We start from the raw sequence: 9,399 nt of genomic DNA on the forward strand, positions 1-9,399 counted from the left end.
TAGCAGCAAGGTGGGTGCATAAGCCTCACTCTCTCAATATAGCTAACGTCTATCTCAGAAGAAAGAAATGTTTCTTTTTGGTACCCTTCTTCTGCCCTCATTTGAATTATAATTCCTTCACCCTCATTTGACCATTTGATCAGACTGTAGCTGAGGCATCCAAGGGGCTTATTGGCCAGACCTGGGACACATACTTCTGCCCTAGCAACACGTAGATGGACTGTGGAAAAGAGATTGTTCCTCCAAAGACACTAAGGTGCTATTTTCAAAAGAAGGGAGGATGGATGAGGTCGCCTGGGTGGCTTAGTTGGTTAAGCGCCCGACTCTTGATTTCAGCTCATGTCATGATCTCTCGGTTCGTGAAATCGAGCCCAGCATGGAGCCCACTTGGGATTCTTTCTCTCTTTCCCTCTCTTTTTCTCCCTCTCTCCCTCCCTCAAACATAAAGAAAAAATAAAAATAAAAGAAGGGAGGACGGATGTCAGTGGCAATAATAATAATAATAGTAATAATAATAATAATAATAATAAATGTCCACTTCACTGAGCTCTTAGAGGAGGGAACAGTTGCAAGGTAGCAGAGGTTTCTTGGGATAGATTGAGGTCATGGCAACTTGCCTGAGCTGAAACTACATTTCCCAGCATTCCCTTCCACGCACATTTCCCAGTTAGCAAGGGTGGGCCCTATGGGACACTGCCTGAGATTTGGGAGGTGCAAGTGCAGTGGCAGTTGGCTCCTTCTCAGAGCTCTGGAGGTCAGACAGGGTTTAGGTGTGGTTGCTGCCACATTGAACAGACCTGCTGGTTCATCTGATTGGTGTGGGCTAAAGCCAAGCATAGCACCTCCAGCCCCTGCTGGGTCCTCCTTCAGCTTCTCTGGCCCTGGGCCATGACGAAGAGTGCCAGTCCCTCCTCATGGATGAAATCAGAGGCTGGGAGACAGGGAGAGGCTCACGCAGAGCCAGGAGGTCCTCATGTTCTCCTGTTCACATCCATCTTCCCTTCCCAATCACCTACCCCTCAGGCTGTGGGTTCCAGGACCAGATACAGAAGCAATGGCTTCATGTAGACTATTTAACCAGCTCCCACAATAGGATAAGGTCAAATCCTTATAACGAATCCTTTATGACATATGATCTCCTAATGACTCTGCTCCCCTGATGGATCCCTGACAGAAACGATCCCTGAGCTGCCTGCTCTGAAGCATCCTGGTGAGCTCAAGCATGACACTTAAGACTAATGCCAAGAGCAGCCTTGAGTCACCTGCCAACGGGGACTCCCACAGTCACCCCAGGTGCCGTCAGTGGGTCTACTTAAGCCAGGCACCCAAGTGCATTCTGGAAGTAGCTTTCACTCTTGTAGAAAGCCTGGACTAGATTCACTCCCATCAGGACACTGATCGTATGGACTAAGGCCATCTTCCCCATAGCTCCTTCCCCTGGCTTATGCCAATGAGAATACCCTCAAGATGTGTATCTCACTAGTTATAGCTGCAGTCACAAGTTGTAGAGGCCTTTGTGTTGACTGGTCTGCATCCATGACCCATCTAAACAACTGCTGTAAGCCAACCATGGCCATTCTGCTCCGATGGGAGAGGGAGGGAGGCAAACCATGAGAGACTCTTGAATACTGAGAACAAACTGAGGGCTGATGGGAGTTGGGGAGAGAGGAAGGGGGGAGATGGGCATGAAGGAGGGCACTTGTCGGGATGAGCACTAGGTGTTATATGGAAACCAACTTGACAATAAACTATAAAAGAAAAAAAAGAAATGGGCATGTGGTCTCATCCTAGCCCACAAAAGCAGTTGTTGTGATTATTAGAGCTGTCTGCCCAGTATTTCCAGTTCTCCCTACCTTGGGCAGGGAAATATTTATTTCTTGGTCTCCTTGTGGTCAAGTGAGGCCATGAAACTAACCCGAGCTGATGAGTTATAAGTGGAAGCCATGTGTGTCACTTCTAAGCTAGAGTGTTTAACTACAGGTATGAGACCCTCCAGACCTCCTTCCCTTTGGCACAATCACCTACAACATCCAAGATGGCAGCTAATGCCTCTGCCTGGGTTCCTGAGTAAGTTTAGCAAGAGCCCCTTTACTGACCTGTTGTGGCATGTAGCATACATGAAAAATAAAACTTTGTCCTTTAAAGTCACTGAGATATTGAGATCTTCTTTTTACAGGGGTGTGACCTAATTTATCCTATTATACAATTTTACTGGTGGTAAGGGAGCCGTTTCTTTGTTTCTAGGAAAGAAGCATAGAAAGACAGCCAGTAAATCCCTTTTCTTCCTCTAGATGGTGCTGTCAGAGATGGGAAGCCTGGAACTCAGCTGCCATCTTGAGACTAGAAGCCAATCTGAGGGAAAGCTCCCACACTGAAGACCCCATGGCAGAGGAATGGAGATAACCAGGATCTTTGAAGATATGGCCAACTTCTTGAGTCAAGAACTCTGCAAACTTTTTTTACTTCTTGACTTCCTGTTACATGAGATAAAATTCCTTCTTGTGTAAGCCAGTTTAGGTTCCAGTTTCTGCTACTTAGGGCTGAAAACATCTTAACTGATAAATGTTGTGGACACACTTCTTCCTCAGGCAATCTTTGGAGGGTTTTAAACCAGCTTTGCCCATGAAGAACCTACACCCCAGAGAGAGAGATACACAGTTTCAACCAAGGTGTCAATTCTCTCCTCCCAATCAGAAAACTAAGCAGGACTGAATTAGGTATGATTGACCTTAACCAACATGGGTTTGACCAGCATGGATCCACTTACATGGATTTTTTTCCATAAATATGGTACCATGATGTAAATGTATTTTCTCTTCCTCATGTTTTCTTAATAATGTGTACATTTCTCTAGCTAACTTTATTGTAAGAATACAGTTATCACACATATACCATGCAAAATAGGTGTTAACCAACTATGTTATCAGTAAGACTTTCAGTCAACAGTAGGCTATTGGTAGTTAAGTACAGAAACCAAACTCAAAATTGGCCTAATAGAAAAATAATGTGGGGGGGGGGAGGGGGGAGGGGCAGATATTGGCTCATGCCCAATACCCTGGAATATGACTGGAAAGGATGGGGGCAATTGTAACTTCAGACATGGCTGGTTTCAAGGATCTAAAGGCATTGTCAGAAATCTGCCTTTCTCTTCAGTTATATTCTCTTCTATGTCAGCTTTACTGTCACTCAGGCTCCTGCCAACTGATGGTGGGAAGTATTTGGTTCATGTGTGACCAGCCTGGACTTCCCAAGATCTCTTTCCCATTAGCAAAGCAAAAGGCCTGAGTTAGGTTCTCGTTGGGCTAGCCTGGATCATGCATACATCCCCAAACCACTGTGACTAAAGAACATCATGCTCTGACTGGCCTGACTCACATCTCATGTCTATCTTGGAAGCCAAGACTGGGCTCAGTTCCCCACCCCCCCCATCAAATGGATGGAAAGAGAGAAACGTGTAGTTCCCCACAGAAAACAGGTATTTCTTTTTTTTTTTTTAAATATTTTTATTTATTTCTAGGAGACAGAGAGAGACAGCGTGAGCAGGGGAGGGTCAAAGAGAGAGGGAGTCACAGACTCTGAAACAGGCTCCAGGCTCTGAGCTGGCAGTCAGCATAGAGCTCGATGCAGGGCTCGAACCCACGAACCGCGAGATCATGTCCTAAGCGAAAGTCGGACGCTTAACCGACTAAGCCACCCAGGCGCCCCGAAAACAGGTATTTCTGGCAGAAGGGAAAAAGATTTGGAGGCAGGCGAAAATCGTAGATAAAGCTGTGTAAACATAGATAGCCTGGTGTACTTGGCTTCAGTGAGAAGGCTGGGCTTGGGCTGATGATGTGATGATGATATGTCAAGTCTTTGCCAGTCCAGCAGGTAGGAGGGGAAGGGTAAGGCCAGAGGAGGAACTGTCTTCATTTGGGTTCATCCAGGTAAAGGCCAGAAACAAGGCAAGTAGTTTATTTGGGAGGTGAAGATAAACACTGGCAATGGGGCAAGGGTCTGGGGGAGGGGTGAGACAGAAAAGGGAAGGCAGCCAACAAAGGGTGTGCTGTCAGGTGAGCTCAAGCTGCAGAGCACTGAGCTAGATCTCTCACTGGAAGATGGGGAGGGGAGCCTATCTCAGAGTAGCCCACTGAAGGGCGAGGAAGTTGGGGCATTTATCCACCAAGGCCACCTGGTGAGGGCTGTCCCCGCAGGCTGATTCTCTAGCATGGCTGGACTGCTCTGCTGGTGGACACAGGTGAGTTCTGGAGCTTTGGAGAAAGCCCACAGGTACATGGATGCAGAGTATGGCTGTTGGGCTTCAAGCTGCCCTATGTGGGCAACACACCAGTGGTGTCTGCTGCAGAACTCATGATTAGGCCTCTACCATGTGCTCCACAAGTAACCTCTTTGAATCCTTCGAAAGCCCCTTGCTGCAACCCTCACCCTCCAAATTCACCGAGGAACCTCGGGAAGAGGCCTACAGCTGGCAAGGTGACTTGGACTCCAGAACACTGACTCTGGGGCCACTGCTTTCCCCACAAACACCCAGAAATCCAGCAGGGTATTCTAGTATCCACTGGGCCCTGCAGCTTCTCAGAGAAGGAAAGCAAGTGGCCAATTTGGTGCCTTCCAATGGCATGCCTTTGGCTATGGTCACTCTCTAGGGGCTCCCATTTTGGGTCCCTCAGGTGTCCACTGTGGTCAACAGGCACGACTTCCCTTCCAAGGCAGCAGCTTCTTGCAGACTGTCTTGTCAGGAATGTTTTTCTGCAGATGCTAATGAATGGCCCTTAGTTTCCCAGGAAAGCCTCCCTCTTTTGAAGTGGCTTCAGATCTCCACTCTTGATTGCAATCTTCCCAGAGCTGATTTTGGCCACTTGGTTCTTGTTTCTGAAGTGTTGATGGATGTGAGAGGAGAGGAAAGTGAGAAGCAGCAAGCAGCACATTTGGGGCTCAGCTCCCCTGTAGAAGCCGTGATTCCAGAGGCAGTGTTTGGGTTTGGGCAATCAGAACTGTAATAGACAACAGAACTCTATCTTCTTTTCAGTTCTAAGCACAATTTACCCCCAGTTTGTGCCCTAATGTAAGCCACACTCATTCCTGCAGAAATCATGACTTGTCATGTAAAGATTGGCTACTGTTTCTTCCTGATTTGGGTTTACCACAGGCACAAAATTTTTTCTAGAAGGCTCACCCCTAATTTTTGAAATTAAAGCCTGTGGGAAAATGTGAACTGAGTTGGAGTTTAGATGTATGAACTTTTTAAGAAGTCACATGCACATGCTCACAGGCATGTGAGCATTTAGGAAGCCCTTGCCAGGCACTATTTTGAGAGCTTTGCACATATTAGCTAACTTCATCCTCACCACATCCGATTAGATCAACGCTATCGTTCCATTCTGCAGATAAGAAAACTGAGGCCAAGAGGGGTTAAGTCACTTGCCCAAGTGAAGGGGGGATTTGAACCACAGCTTGGCCCCAGGGTATGTGTGACAAATATGCTGACACATGGAAACCCTTGCCTCTGCAGACACACACTGACCCTCCCCCCCCCACACCTGTCAACAGCATTCTCACACGCACGCGTACAAACACTCCTTTTTGCTGGCTCTCCCTGAGGCTCTGCACCCACTGTGAGTCCTGATACACAGGGGCAGGAGATACCTCCCTTCTTGCAGCCTCTCCTGGGAAGCTGGGACGCTTGTCTCCTTGCTTAAAACCAAAAGCGCACCAATACCATCTTCTCATACCCTGCAAGCGACTCTGGCGCCACTGTCCATTCTGATCCCCTCATCACCTTGTGATGCAGGTGGGGTCTGTCCCTCAAGTTCAGGTGAGGAAACCAAGACCACAGTCATCTTGGGAATAGTGGGCAGGTAACCCCAGGGTGCAGATTGTTCCTTTCTTTACAGGGGCCAAATCAGGGGCTAGGTGGCACTCCTGGCCTCTCCAGCAGTCCTAGACAGGTTGATGAAGGCCCTAACTAGGTAATGGCATTTTGGAGGGTCCAGCACAGCCCAGAGCAGCCATACCAACACCCTGGGTCGGGGGCTGAAGGATGACATCGCTTAAAAAACCCAGGTGTCCTGCCCATGCACCTGTGTGCCGTACCCCCTCACTCCCTAAGAACCCGGCAGGGCCCAGCCGCACAGAACAGTTTTCCGTTTAATGGAACCCTGAGCAAGCGGCAAGGTGGCCAGCTCAGCAGCGGAGCTGTAAATCTCAACCTCCTCTCCCAACTCCTGAGTTTCTCCCTCACCCTTTGTGTGGCGGGCGGTTTTATGGGAAGACAAAAAATAAAAAAATAATAAAAAACAAAAAAATAAATTACTCAGGAATTTGTTTTTAATTAAGCAATAAGGCTCGATGGGGCCTGGCTGCTGCCTCATAAAGCCGCTCCCGGGGTGTGGGGAGGCATTTGGTCCAGATGAGTGCCTCAAATCAGCCTGGAATGTGATTAGATGATTACTCCCCGGAGTTAATACAAGATGATCTTCCCCAGAGTTGTCTTATTGCTATTATAAAAAGTCTGCAGGCAGGAGGGGAGCTCTGCTGCTTGGAGAAGATGAAAACACCGATTCTGGCTGTCAGGGCAGCCATCGGGGCTGAGTGCCCGAACCCCACACACACCTGCACCACGGCTGGCCTGCAGGGCTGGGCGGATGCCAGCATCTTTCAAAATAAACGGGTCCCTGTGCGCAGGGAATAGAATGTTTCCATAGAGAAGCAAGGGGGCAAGAGGCAAGGAGATGTGACTCTGAGATACTTCCTCCTCTCCTGTCAGAAGCTACATACCATCATGTTCACCCCCAGGGCAGCTCAGTGCATCTCACTCATGCTACAGACACTAACCATATTTTCAGCCTCCTAAATCTCTCTCTCCTCTCCTTTCTCTTTCTCTGTAGCTTCCCAGGGGAGAGGATTCTCACTTTCTGAGTCATGCGCTGACCTATGACTGGATGTGCTGGATCTGGACAATAGACGAAGGAGAACAGAAAACGAACGACACGAGAGAAGTGAAGTTGGTCCACATAATAAAAAGCTGAGGTGGGAAAAGATGAGGAAGAAAAGGAAAAGGCAGCTGCCTGGCTGTGTGTCAGGGAGAATTTGGAGGCCGGGAGACCAGAGTAGGGGAGGAAAAGAAACCTTGGAGAGTTGCCACGGTCTACTAGGAGGCGGAAATGAGCAGTGATGGAGAGAAGGAGTTTTGAACAGTTGCTGAACCGGAAGACTGTGTTTTCTCTTGTGACATTTCCTCAAGAGTCTGACCCTATATTTGGAAGTTCTCTAAAGTACTTCATGGCTGTGGCCATCTTTCTTTGACTGCCACACACACACAGACTGAGCCACGTGGGACCTCAGTTACATCTGGGTTACACTAACAAGGCTGAAGGCAAAACTGGAAGACCTAGGGATTGGAGGGTTAGACATAGGAATCCCTAGGACAAGGATTTGGACCTGCTTCTATACAGTGTAGACATGAATGCTACTGCAGGATGCAGCCAGAAGGAGGCGGAGGTAGACCCGGCGAGGTAAAGGTTCATTCGTACACATAAATAGCGAAGAGCAAAAGCTTTGGAGCTGGACAGCCCTGGATTAGACAGTCAGTTCTAGTACTTTCTAGGAGGGTGGCTTGAGAACGTCACTTTTCTCGTGTGCAAAATGAGATTGAATATGACATTGATAGTGGAACTAATTTTGTTGGGATGTTTCCAGGCTCAAGTGGACAAGAGCCCTCAGCCCACTGCCGAGCACATAGAAAATGCCCAGCAAGTGCTCACTGGTAGCACTATTGTTAACTGAAAGCTGCCCATGCCTTATGAGGATCCCACTCAAACACCATTTTTAAGGGGCTCCTAACTCAGGCCTGTAAGTCAGAGGTCACTTTCATGACCTCTAAGTCCACAAGATCTGTTCGGGACTCCCCTGAAGATGGATGGATTTCAGAGGAGTCTTCTCCTTGGTAACTGTGCTCTGGGATACTAAAGCAGAGGCTGGGGATAAAGAAGGAGGATTTTAGATGAGAAATTCACTATCTTTTCATGCTAGAGAAAAATATTAAATTGAAGCAATGGAAAAAGATTGTTTTGGCAATATTTGTGTGCCTAAAGATTGTTTAGCAAACACTAATGATATGAGGAGTGGATGTAATGATATTATCATTAAAAAACAGAATTCAAGGGACACCTGAGTGGCTCAGTAGATTAAACATCTGAATCTTGATTTTGGCTCATGGTTCATGAGCTCTGAGTCAGGCTCTGCGCTGTCAGTGCCCAGCCAGCTTGGGATTCTTGCACTCATTCATTGTCTCTCTCTCTCTCTCTCTCTCTTTCTTTCTCTCTCTCTCAAAATAAATAAATAAACTTAAAAAGCAGAATTTAAGGCAAATACACTTAAAATAGAATTTAAGGCAAAATGTTTTTTTAAAAAAATGTCTTGGGGCACCTGGGTGGCTCAGGTGGTTGAACACCTGACTCTTGATCTCAGCTCAGGATATGATCTTGCAGTTCATAAGTTTGAGCTCTGCATCAGACTCTTCACTGAGAGCTCAGAACCTGCTTGGGATTCTCTCTCTCCCTCTCTCTACCCCTCCGCTGCTGGTGCTCTCTCTCTCTCAAAATAAATAAACACTTAAAAAACTTTTAATTTCTGATTTTGATAAAATGCATAATAGATAACATTTGGAGAACATCAGCTAGGCTAATGAAAGGGGCTTCAAAAGAGAATGATTTGAATTTTGATGGGTTAAGAAAAATTGATAAAATAATTAAATGTTTTTGCAGAACTAACTCTTATGACCAAGTAGCAAGAATCAAACATTAAATGAAGGAAATCCTACTGAGTGATCAGACATTGTGTCTGAAAACATATGCCTTCTCCAAACCAACATGACTCAAGATTTGTTCACTCTAAGAATGTTCAGGCAGTTATAAGCATAACCTACGTTTTGTTAAATGGAAGATAAACACTCTCATAATTTTATTTCATTTTTGAAAGTCAAGTCACTTTTTTTTCCTTTTTTATTTTCTTATTGTGAGTTGACTCACTTTCAGGGATTTGTGTCTGAGAGTCGTCGTCCTCCGTTAACAAGGACCCCGTGCATGTATAATGAACCAAGGTATGGATGTTAGGTTTCTTTCTCCATCAGAAAATCTAAAGGGAAACAGGTCCCATAAACAGCAGACACATGCAAGCTCTTACAAATGCAACTGTGATGCCAGAGTCCAGAGATCCCTCTTACAGAGAACAGCCTCTGCATATAGTGAGTGTGGCTGAGACGGGAGGCAGTTGGCCTCAGAATATTTCTGTGAGCACAGCTAACTTTAGCTGTGCTTCTAAGGGGAAACTCAAATCAACACAAACAAGTATTGAGCAACCACTGTGGGTGTGCACATGGGGAGTGAGCCCAAGGCCTTG

The sequence above is a fragment of the Crocuta crocuta genome, unplaced genomic scaffold, assembly GCF_008692635.1.
Source record: "Crocuta crocuta isolate KB4526 unplaced genomic scaffold, BGI_CrCroc_1.0 scaffold121, whole genome shotgun sequence".
Taxonomy (NCBI): domain Eukaryota; kingdom Metazoa; phylum Chordata; class Mammalia; order Carnivora; family Hyaenidae; genus Crocuta; species Crocuta crocuta.